At 60.1% G+C, this 11,861-nt stretch overlaps 1 long non-coding RNA gene across 1 annotated transcript; it reads left to right on the plus strand.

The window, feature by feature from the left end:
- The first annotated feature begins 356 nt into the window (after positions 1–356).
- On the plus strand, positions 357–10,133 carry LOC117801088. The gene is made up of 3 exons (XR_004623478.1): positions 357–3,901; positions 7,707–7,894; positions 9,930–10,133. It is a non-coding gene; the product is annotated as an uncharacterized LOC117801088 (long non-coding RNA).
- The last annotated feature ends 1,728 nt before the right edge of the window (positions 10,134–11,861 follow it).

Consider the following 11,861-nt stretch of genomic DNA (forward strand, 5'->3'; position numbering starts at 1 on the left):
CTGCATGTGGGGACCGTCCCCAGGGGTGGCACGGAGCTCCTCCACCACTGAAACCCCCGGGAAGGGCTAGGCTCTGCAGGAGGGACCTGGGGAGGCGGCCAGGACACCATAAGCGCCGACAGCGACATCTCGATCCTAGAGTCGTCCTGCAGACGGAGTCTGGAGGCTTGGTCTGGGGTCTGACCCTGAGTGCCTATGTTGGGCTTCATTAGTAGGGGGACAAGGGCAAGGGGAGGTGAAGGAGGGTGGGGGCCCATATCTTCTTCCTAGAGCTCCAGGAATCAGAGGGGTCTCCCAGGCAGGGGCCTCCGTGTCTCCAGCGGCCCAGGCCCGGCTCGCCAGGCTGGGCTCCCAAACCAGCAAGACCAGATGGCCGTGGGCCCCGTCCGTGCTGGGGGTGTGGTGTTTCCTGTTCCTGACAGCCTCGTGCCAGAAACCCTGGGATTTTCGCGGACGGCGACCTTCCTTGCTTCCGCTTGTGAAAAGCCTTCCGGCCATTTGCGGAGACACCTGAAGGGAGGCCTGCAGCGCTTCTTGCTTAAATGGCTCACGATTCCACCTCAGGCCCTCTTCACAGACGAGACACCGAGGTGGGAAGTGAGGGGACCGAGCTGGGGACACAGGTGGTGCGCGGAGGAGCCAGTCCGTCCATACAAGGCCCTGTAGTTGGGCCCTGGAGGGGGTCCCTGGGGACGCGTGTCTGCTCGCCTCGCCTGTGTGCATGGCTGGTCCCTTTGAGAGACTCCCAGCTCTCGGTCAAAAGGGTGTCAGGACAAGAGGCTGAGTGTTGCTGGGCAGACTCACCCGGGGTCTTCGTGGGCTCTGGAAGGCAGAGGAGACCTTCCTGGAACGTGGCTTCGGGTCTCCATGCTCAGCGACACTGGCGGTAGACCAGCCAGCCCCGAAGGTCGCGGCCGCTCTGCATTTTCAGGCGGCATCTGAGAGCCAGCCCCAGTCTGCGCCCAGCCCTGCGGGTGGGGCTGTCCCAGGAGCCAGAACCCTGGGGGCTGCTGGGGGCACCGGTGTCCCCGACCCTGCAGGCTGCCGGGGGAGGCCCCTGGGACGGCCAGCCACTTCGCGCCCTGCCCAGAGGCCCTCTCTTACAGGCCCCACTCCTCACGCCTCGATAACGCCTCAAACCCCACAAAGTCCCACTTTCATGTTTTGCCAGCATTTTTCGCATTGTGCTTAAATCCTCTGAGGTCCTGGCATTGCCTTGGGGTGTTTGCTGTTTGGTTTGAAGTTTTGCAACATCTTTTGTGACCGTGAGCTTTGAAGCAGGAAGGCTATGTGCTTTGAAAGCGTGTGTGCTCGGAGAGGTGCTGACCTCACGGGGGCCTTTTCTGGAGGGCTGGGCTGGGCGTGGGGGGCAGGGGGTGTTTGAGGGGTGTGCACACGGACTGCTGGGAAGGAGCTGGGGGACCGGTGGGCGTCTGAGTTCCGCTCAGGAGGAGGCCCCTGGCTGATAGGCTTTGTGGCTGGTGTGAATGGGAGGCTGGCTGCTCACCCTGGGGTACATTCCCCAGACCCACCTCTGCCACCAGGAATTCCAGAACCTTCCTGCAGGCAGGGACCAAGGCTCCAATGACTTGGCCTCATGATCTTAGAGCAAAGGAGGCTGGAGCAGGGTGTATCCAGGAAGCATGAACTCCATCCATGGGAAATCCAGCCTCCAGCTGCTGGGCTTTCTGCCCCGAAGCTCCCTGGTTGAGGGGCCTATGGTCACGGTCATCAAATGTGGACCCCACGTGGAAGGGTGGGGGAGGGGAGCCGTTGACCACACGGGGTTTGTTGCCGGGAGGCGGGGTGATGGTGTGAGGGGCTGTCCGAGTGCCCATGGGATCCCCAGGGGAGAGAGTCTGAAATGCGAGGGATGCGAGGCATCTGGCAGGGGAGGGACAGGCAAAGGCGCTGCCCGGTGGTCTGCGGGTATGTGGGGCAGCGGGTGAAGCTGGGGGCTTGTCAGAAACCTCGTTTCCACCAAGCATGTAAATGTCCAGAAAGGAGTTGGAAGACAGGCCAGAGCGTTGGGGTGAGATCACGGATCACCTGTGAGCTGGGTGGTGAGAGCGCCCCTCGGTGGTCAGCACTGCAGAACGGCCCTGGGAAGGGGACTTCCTCCTGGCCACTTCTGTTTGCTCAGAGAGCAGGCAGCCTGGGGGAGGGGCCCCGGAAGTCGGCCAGGGAGGGTGCTGCCCCCCTGCAGCCTCGCGGGACGGGACCCTCACCCACACGGGCCAATTGCCTGCCAAGAGGATAGCAACATCCCCACGCCGGGGCCCTTTGGGGGGCTGCTCGCCTTCCCCTGGCAGCACCCTGCCTCCCTGCCCTGCTCCCCAGGCACTCCCCGACCTTGATTCTGGCTGCTTCGGAGCCGGAACCCAAGGGCCTCCTGGCCCAGCCTGATGCTCTGATTACCGGGAGCCCACCCCCCCCTCGAGGGAGGCCGTCAGGGGCTCCAGGTGCGCCTGGCTGCCGGGTCCCCGAAGCGCCATCATCCCGGCGAGGCACTCGGGCAGCCTGCCAGGCACGGTGCTGGGGGCTGTCGAGGCAGGCACCAGGGGAATTCCGCTCAGAGGGAGGGAGGGAGGGGCCGCCCAGCCCAGCAGGTGCCCGGCCACCGCGCCAGGTGCCAGGCAGGGTTTGGCAGGGCTGTTTGATGTGGGAATTTCTTCTCTCTCTGATGAATCCCTAATGCACCTAGAATCCAGGAGCAGCCTGACATCAGGCCCAGGCCCCTTGCGCCCCCTGCCCAGGCGGGCACAGCTGTGGGCAAAGACGCTCCCCACTCTGGCTTCTGAGAGGGAGGAGCCTGGCCTCTGGCTGAGGGCGCGGTGTGGGCTGTGTTCTGGGAGGAGCTCTGGCGGCCCTGTGTGGGGAGGAGGGGTCATTGACAGCCGGTGGCTACGACCCCGGGAAGCCTCCCGGGTCTCTGCCACCCTCTGCCCAGATGAAATCCAAGATGCCTGGCTCAGTTTGCATTCCGGGTAAACAATGAATAATTTTTTAGTAAAAGCGTGTCCCCAGCAGTGCGTGGGGTGCACACAATTGTTTCTGGAATTCAGACTGAACGCGGCACCCCCGTCCTTGCTGTATGGGGGGGCACACAGAACAGAGGCAGGATGACGACCCCTCTAAACCACACACACATCTCCCTCCCTCCTCCCTCTGCCAGCCACACCCTTGGCCTTCCTCCTGCCTCTGCCTGTGCTCCCAGAGCCTCCCGCAGCCCCTCCTCAGCCCCCGTCTGCGCATCCCTCCGTGCTGGGACTGAAGCCGAGGGAGCAGGCTGAGGGTCACGCAGCTTGGAGCCGGAAGGAAGCCCTGGCACCTGGGGAGATCCTCTCCTCGGACCACCTGCTGGCCACTTTATGTGCATGTGTGCAGGTGTGTGTGTGTGTACACATGTTCACGAGCACGCACGCAGCATGTACAGTTGTGTGTGCACGTGTGTGCATGCAGGCGTGTGCATGCGTGGATGTGTAGGTGTGCTTGTGTCTGTACATGTAGGCTTGTGCATTTACAGGCGTGCAGTTTCCCAGTGGCGTGGTTTCCTGGCACAGGGCTGGAGGGAGCCTGTGGTCTAGCGGGCTGACAGCTGCTGTTTGGTTTCCGAGGAGTCACAGAGCTGCCATGTGTGACTCTCTGCACAGGTCTGGGTCCCCAGCAGGTGTCCTGCGGAGCAGCCGCAGAGCGGACAATGCTGAAGGCTCCATGGGCCCCAAGTGTCTCTGAGCCTGCTTGGATGCTGTGAGGTGGCCCCAGCGGACAGAAATAGTGCCACCTGATGGAGCCACAGTGAGGAGAGGACACGCTCACCCAGAAGAGCCCTAGCCCAGCTCCTGGTGCCTGCACGGAGTCAGTGACCGCCGGGTGGCCTGGTCCCTTTGTCCTTGTCCGAGTGAGTCGTATTCTTTTAGCTGCAACTCACCTGTTTCTGCCCCTCAGGACAGGTCCAGACCCGCTTCTAGAACAGCTGGACTAGGAGCCCACTTGGGGGCGGCGTCAGGACTGTTCTCAGGGAGGGCCCAGGTCGTCTGGGCCATGGCAGACAATGGCACCCTCTGCTGGGCATTGAGAAAATTCCACCTTGACCGGCAGTGTGCTCTTGGCCCCCTGGCTGGGGTGGCCAAGCAGGCACTGAGGTCGGTCAATAGGGGACAAGCAGGCAGGCTGGGCAGCACATCCCGAATTTGCATGTGGGGACAGCAACGTCCAAGCCGGTGACAGATGTGCCAAGGAGGGGCAGGCATGTGAGGCCTGGCCCTGGATGGTCTGGGATGTGAGGTGTCCCTCGAGCACAGGCCTTGCTGGGCACCAGGAAGCCAGGGAGGGATGCAGTGGTGGACTCAGGGTTGCCCCTACAGTGTAGCCAGCTCTGGCCCGGCCAGGACAACCTGGGACCATGCAGGGAGGACCTGCCCCCAGGTGGAACACAGCGTCCCCAGGGAAGCAGGCCAGTCCCCAGCCTGCCCACTGTGTGGCTTTGGGCATCCCTGCATCCCTGGGCTCAGGCCCCAGTTCATGCCACAGAAATGCTCTGAGACCCTGGCCCTGAGTGTGACCCCAAATGTACAGGAGGGAGGGTGCTAACAGCCACCCGTGGCCCAAACCCAAGGAGTGTCCTTGTGTCAGAGGGCATGGCGGTCGGCAGGGACGCCTTCTTCCTGCCCTCTGCTCGTGCAGGAGTTACAGAGCCAAGGGACGTGCCTCAGAGGGACCTAACGGCCTGGAGACATCTCTCCTGGCTTCGGAGGGGCCGCGGGCGTGTTACCGTGCCAACTGTCTGGGCAGCTGGAAAAGCCGAAAGTTACCCTTGGAAGGAAAGAACGGACCGTCCACCTTCCGCCTGTTCCCGGGGCCTCACACGCTGTTGACCCCGAGCTTTCCTCCCTCACGCGGCTCCCCCTGCACCCCTCCGCAGGGCAGGTGGACCTGGTGCGCACGGAGCACCTCCTCCGGGCTCCGCCTTAGCCACACGGAGGGTCCAAGATGAGGAGGACACATTTGCTTTTGCCAGGATTTTGGGTTTTACACATTGGGTGTGACGTGGTCTCTCCGTGACTTCAAAGTTGTAATTCCCGGGAACTAGACAGCGGGCACGTCCCCGTGCGTTTACTGGCCTCCTGCAGTTTCCTCTGTGAAACATCTGTTCAGGTCTTTTGCCCACGTTTGACTTTCTCTTGCGTCTTCAGTATTGATACGCGGGAGTGGCAGCCTGTCCCTGGCCGGCGGCGGGGGTGGGGTGGGGTGCTGCGGGGCGCGTGTGTACATGCTGGCACTGCTCCTGTCACCTGTGGCCACCTCCCAGTCCGTGTGCACCCAGAGCTCACCCCCCCGGGGCCGCACGTGCGCCCTCGCGCCCTCGCCTGCGCCCCACTGGCCACCTCCAGCCTTCCCCGTAAAGCAGGCCCCCTGGCAACTCGTTCTGTCGCTCGTGTCTGCAAATGACCTTAGCCAACCTTCATCTGTGAAGCCTGTTCTCACTGGTTTTAGAATTCAGGGCTCACATGTTTTCCATTCGATGGCTCTGAGGATGTTTTTCCATGGACGCCGAGCTTCCCTCATCCCCGGTGTCGCTGCTCCGTTGTCCCTGCGCCCTGCGGTCCGGGACGTGCCTTCTCCCGCTGCCTCGAGCTTCTCGCTCTGTCTTCTGTGCCAGCTACTCGAACACGACGTGTCCCGGCGTGGGTCTTTGCGCGTATGCTGCTCTGGGTCTCTGATCTTCTTGGATCTGTGGTTTGGTGTTTCTAATCAAATCTGGAAACATTCGAGCCTTGTGCAGGTAAATGTTTTCTTCTGTGTCCTCCTCCTTTCCTTTCCTTCAGGGACTCCACTCCCCTGTGTGTTAGATCGCGTCGTATGATCCCACAGGGCACGGGTTCCGTTCACGCTTGTTAGAATCTTTGTTCCCCTTTGTGTGCTTCCGTGTGGGTGATCCTGTTGGTGTCCCCTCGGTTCCCCGACTGTCCGTTCTGGACGGCCAGGGAGCGGTCGGTCCCCTCCCGTGAATGTTGGAATCTAGATATGACGCTGTCAGTTACGGGGTTGCTCTTCTGCCCCTGCGGTGTTCACAGCCGTCCGAACGTCCCGACACCCGCGAACCGCGTGCGTTCTTCCCCGGAGGCTCTCGTCGGGGTCACTGTACAGTCTGTATCTGCCAGTCTCCGTGTCTGCACCATTGGTACATTTTGTTCAGCGTTTTCTCTCGACTGTAGACCACGCTCGCGTTCTGTGTGAGCCTCCGACCTCTCAGCTGCTTTCTGCTTGTCCCTGGGTCCCTGGACACCGGCCCCGGTGGGCCCCGCAGGAGCTGGACAAGAACTCGAGAGACGTTAACGTGGCGACATTGGGGCTCCCCCTCCCGGGGCTCCCTCCTCTCTCAGATATCCCCCTTCCGTTTCTAGCCACTCCCTCTGGCCACTCCCCCCAGCCAGCCTGCTGCACCCACCCGAGTGCCGTGGCCGTGCGGCATGGGGTGAGGAACCCTCAGAGGAAAAGCCAGACACACACACCCCGTGTGCATGTGATTCTCTTGGTTCAGGGGTCACGGCCCCTCCAGTGTCTGCCTGCCCTCGGCCACCGTCCGGAACCTTCAACTGTTTGCGCACGCAGCTGTGTTTGCAACTGCTGTCAGCAGGAGGGCCAGCGCAGCATGCATCAGAAGCTGAGAGGCAGGAGGCAAACTTTCAAAGACAACTTCAGTGCGCTGTGAGCCACTGGAGCTCCTGCAGCCCAAGGGGACAGGTGGGGTCAAGGGAGCCCCTTTCTGCTGACATGGGAACCAAGGGCCCGACAGCGTCCACTCACTGTGGCTCGGGCTCCCCGAGGACATCTGCATGCTCGTCCATCAGCCACAGACCCGCCACAGGGAGCCGCGCCCTCCCTCTCCCGCTCGACCCCTACTATTCGCCATCTTCTTATGCAGTTGCCCAAAGCACCTCTCTGTGCACCTGCACCTTGTTTCCCCAGGAAAATGTCTCCATTTATTTCTGCCCCCACCCTCTCTCTTCAGGGCTCAGACTCAGGGCCTGGATCTGAACTCCTTGGGTCCTCTCCCTCCCTGTGCACCTGCACCACCATAAGCCCTGAGATGCTGGCCACAAACGACATAAATGTCCTCCTCCTGGGCCCCACATGCAAATCAGTTCATGCAGTTTGAGCTCTGGGCAAAGGCTCCACAGCTCGCCATTCGTGTACCAGTCCCGCCCTGTTTCCCCGTGCATACTTCACCCTCGAGGCTGATAAGTGGCTCATGGAGGGACAGGATGCATGGGGACCCAGAGATGGGGCTGCTGGTAGAATCCAAAGAAGGCCTCGGGCCCGGGACAGCATGTAGTCAGAAACACAAATGTCTAGAGGTTGCTTCGGAGGTCAGAGCTGGGACCAGAGGAAGCAGGGAGGGCTCCCTGGAAGAGGTGGTTTAGCAGCTAGACCTTGTAGGACAGGCAGCATTGGGGGTGGGGGAGTAGAAGGCACAGAAGACTGAGAAGCACTTTGCACAGATGATCCCTTTGGGTGTGGGTGTGGTTGGGCCCCCACACTCATGACGGGGGTGACGGCAGTGAGGCTGGAAGCGAGCAGAGCCAGATGGGGGAGCGTCGCATGTCCGGTGCCCGAGCTGTTTGTGGGTTAGCTGTGTAGCCCCGCGGCGGCGCTGGGACGCCGCTGAGGGCCGCTCTTCACTCCTTCCCGCTCTGTCCCAGACGTTCGGCGCCGCGGACTGGGAGGTTTTCCACATCGGAGACAGGGTGTTCCTTGCGGTCGCTAACAGTCACAGCTACGACGTGCAGATGCAAGTGCACAATGACTCCTACGTCATCAACTCGGTCATCTACGAGCTGAACGTCACCGCGCAGATGTTCGTCAAGTTCCAGGAGATTCCCACCTGCAGGTGAGCCTTGCGGCCGCGGGCGGACGCAGAGGGCAGGGCGCTGCCCACGGAGCCAGCACGGCCGGAGCCTGGCACGCAAGCGTGTCCACGCCTGTCGGGGCGCGCTGGCCTCGCGGCGCCGCGTGTGCACACCTCCTCCAGGGGCCGCCGAGGGGCTTCGTGGCTCCTCTTTGTCGCCTTGGTTCTACTTGCTGTCCAGCAGAAGCTTCGCCGTTCAGTGATTTTCGTTAAACCCGCAGATCTGCGCAACCTTCACTGGCGGTTTCAGGGCATTTCCATCACCCCGAGAGGAAACCCCCTACCCTTCAGCTGTCACCCCTCCCCCACCCCCGCCCCGCAGCCAGCCCTCTACTTTCCGTCCCCACGAGTTCCCAGTCCTGGACGCTCCGTTCCCGTGGAATCACGCTGGAGGCCACCTGCGGTGCCTGCCGCTCTGGCTCGGCGGTTCTCAAGGTTCCTCCGCAAGGTGGCGCCAGCCAGCGCTCCCCGGCTTTTCACCGCCACACGATACTCCGTCCTGCAGCGGATCCATTCTGTGGACCCCATCCCTCGCCCGCTGGTGGACATTAGGGTTCTCTCCACCTTTGACCGAATGGTGCGGCTCCGGAGAATGGAAATACGCCTGCTCTGGGGGCACAGCAGGAACGCACGGCTAGACGGCTCACTTCCGCTGCTCCCGGGCAAACCTGGCGTCGGGTACGCGCCGCGGTGCAGACAGCGTCAGTCTGCTCGCTTCTCCCAGTCTGGCCGGAGGAAAGATGCCTGGGGACCACATGCCCGCCGCCCGTGACGGCTCCTCAGGGAGCACAATAGGGCTGAATCGTAGAGTCATAATTGATTATAATCATAACTTTGGGGCTGAATCATAGAATCATAACTAGCCGTTGCTCGAGGTGGCCCGGATACAGTTCTGGTGGTGGAAGAGGGCAGAGGTGGGGCCCCTGCTGGCCTCAGCCCTGCCCCCGAGTGTTCCAGGGGCCTGTTTGAAACCACCCCTGCCCCCGTTCAAGGCGGGCACCCTCGGTCCCCACAAGGAAGGGACCCAGAGGCAAGTGTCCACTAAGAGAGTGTGGCCCTCTGCTCCCTGAACAGGCATCAGCTCTGAGCTGGACACAGACGCGCCGGCCTGGCCTCCAGGGCCCAGCTGAGCCCACTTGCTGCACGCGGGGGGCTCGCTTCCCCATCTAAGAAGAAGGCAGCCTGTGGGTTTGCAATAAGAAATACAGCTTCTGAGCGTAGGAGAACATTTCTTCTGTCCCCGAAGCGGTGTCAAGGCAAGGAGCCACAGGGCAAATGGGTGACCTCACAGCCAGTGTCCTCCAACCCTCTCTCCAGGGGGGTGTCCTGCATGACCCCCTGGAGTGACCACAGGCTTGGGACCTTTTCTCCAATTCCTTCAACTGCTTTAAAGTGAGAGATGTGGCCCACACCCCACCCCAGCACTGTGCAAGCCCACCATCCACGGATGGATGACGGACACGGGTCCCTCCACGTAGCGGAGTGTCATCCAGCCCCAAGGGAAGGACGGTGAACAGGCCACCACACACAGACCTTGGGGGCATCATGCTCAGTGAGATGGGCCGCCACCAAAGGACACATACGGTGTGACTCCACCGGTACAAGGTCCCCGAGCACTCGAACAGGAGACGGAGAGTAGGGTGGGGGCGCCAGGGCAGGGGGAGCAGGGGAGCGTCTCCCACGGACAGAGGCTGGTTTTGGGAGAGTGAGAGTCCCGGAGACGATGCTGGTAATGGTTGCACAGTGTTCTTCACACACTCAGCCCCACTGAACCATACGCTTGAAAGTGGTTAAGACGGCACGTTTTATGCTAGTTGTATTTTATAATTTAAATTTTAGAAATGTTTTAAAAAGCAAACAACTGGTTTGCACTCCCCTGGAATAGACCCGGTTCACCGGGTGGGAAAATTGCTCTGGATCTTGGGGTGGCCTGGGGCCCCTGGGCTCCAGGATTAGGAGGACCGGCTCGGAGCCAGCGCCCCGGGGTTCGCTCATGTCCGCTCCCCTGTCTCCGCAGTGCCCTGGACTGGGAGTTTTTCTCAGTGGGAGAAGATTATTTCCTGGTGGTGGCAAACTCCTTTGATGGAAACACCTTCTCCGTCAACAGTATTATTTACAGGTAAAGAGCCTCCAAAGGCCGCCCCCTCCTCGCCACCTGAGTCTGCCTGGGATGGGGGGTGCTCACCTTCTCTGCAGGGCAGGTGACCTCCCGCTGCAGCGTGTTGCAGGCTGAGCCCGCGTCACGCCCTGGGGTTGGCCAGGTTGCCCGCGGGTCACGCGGACGCTCACATCTCTGGGTTCTGGCCATGGGACAGACTTCCGACACCAGGCTTGAGAGTTCGGGTAGTTTATTCTATGAGATGTTCCCGCCCAGGACTGTGGGGGCCTCTCCCTTTGTCCCTTCAGTACAGGTTTGCTTGTCCTCGTACAGGCCCTGGGCCTTACCATTACATTCGCTCTGGGAGGCTTTCAAGTTTTGTGAGCACACCTGGGGGCTTTTCCTTTCCATTTCCAGCCGCTTGTCATGAGTTAACTGTTGGGTCTAGCCACCCAACCAAATTCCATCTCAGGTATGCTCGTTTTTCTTAAGAGAGTCTCGTGGAACTTCTAGGGGTGCAATTACATCCGTGAGTACAAGGCACTTTGCCTCCTGATTGCCGATGTTCGGGCTCCTTCCTAGTTTTCTTAATTAGCTAGAAATCCCAGGACAGTCTCGGCCAGGCGCGGCGTGGCCAGCAGCTCTGTCTTGCCGCCTCGTGGGAAGGTCTGAGTGTCCCCGGGCCGTTCTGACGTGGGCTCATCGTGGCGTGTTCCCTGGCGCCGGCCCGGCTCTTCTCCACGTAATGATTTATGGGAGATCTCCTGGCTTTCCTGCGGCGGGCGCCCCCAAATAGTGCTGTGGGACGGCTCAGGACGCCGCCGTCTTCCCAGCGCGTGGGACTGACTTCAGTGTTTGTGTCCGTGACAGCACATGAGTTGGACTGCAGTTTTCTTTTGGGGACTTTCCTTTATCCCGTTTGATCTGGAGGCTGACTCAATAAATGCACACACGGTGTTCTCCACCGACGCGACGGACTGGGGTTGTTCAGGCCATAGGGTCTGTCTGTTTTCTCTGCCGTTAGCTTAAATTCTGCTTGATCTGGAGGCTGACTCAATAAATGCACACACGGTGTTCTCCACCGACGCGATGGACTGGGGTCGTTCAGGCCATAGGGTCTGTCTGTTTTCTCTGCCATTAGCTTAAATTCTTCTATAAAGCCACCTGGGCCTTGTTCCTTTTCCGCGGTGTCTCTCGAGCAACTTCTCGCTTTCTCCCATGGTTAATGGTGTAAGCAGGCTTTTCACCTCCTCTCCAGACAATCCGGGTCATCTGTATCTTACTAGAAAAATCATCCCCTTTCTTTAGACTTTCTAACTTATTAAAAAGTAGAATTTTCAACATGACAAAGGAGTTTTAAAATTCATGTGAAAGAATACATTTTCAAAGGCGGCCAAGAAAATTTTGAAAAGGAAGAACAGTGAAGGAGGCTCTGGCAGCGTGGAGACAGCAGGCGGTTCCTGCCGGAAATAAACGTGCAGGTGGAAGAGCACGCAGCCCGGGGAGAGCCAGGGGCTTACAGTCACGTGACGCGATGAATGTCCTCTTCTAGTCAATGGGAAAAGGACATGGTACATGTTACTTAATAAAATAACTGTATGTAATTTCCTGTCCGTCTGGAGGAAAACAAAGCTAGAGCCTGCTTCATATTATATAGAGAAATAAACTTCACAGGGCTTAAAAATCTAAATGTAAAAACTTAAACAACAGAAACATTAGGGGAAAGGCTAGGACGACTTTGACTGAGAAGTTGTGTGGGAGGCCGCGGGGACCTCCTCAAACAAGGCCCGCAAAGGCCGCCAGGGCGACTCCCTGACCTTCAGAGTTTCTGTGGAAAAGGCAACCCGTTCA

Source organism: Ailuropoda melanoleuca, chromosome 1 (assembly GCF_002007445.2).
Source record: "Ailuropoda melanoleuca isolate Jingjing chromosome 1, ASM200744v2, whole genome shotgun sequence".
NCBI classification, from domain to species: Eukaryota; Metazoa; Chordata; class Mammalia; order Carnivora; family Ursidae; genus Ailuropoda; species Ailuropoda melanoleuca.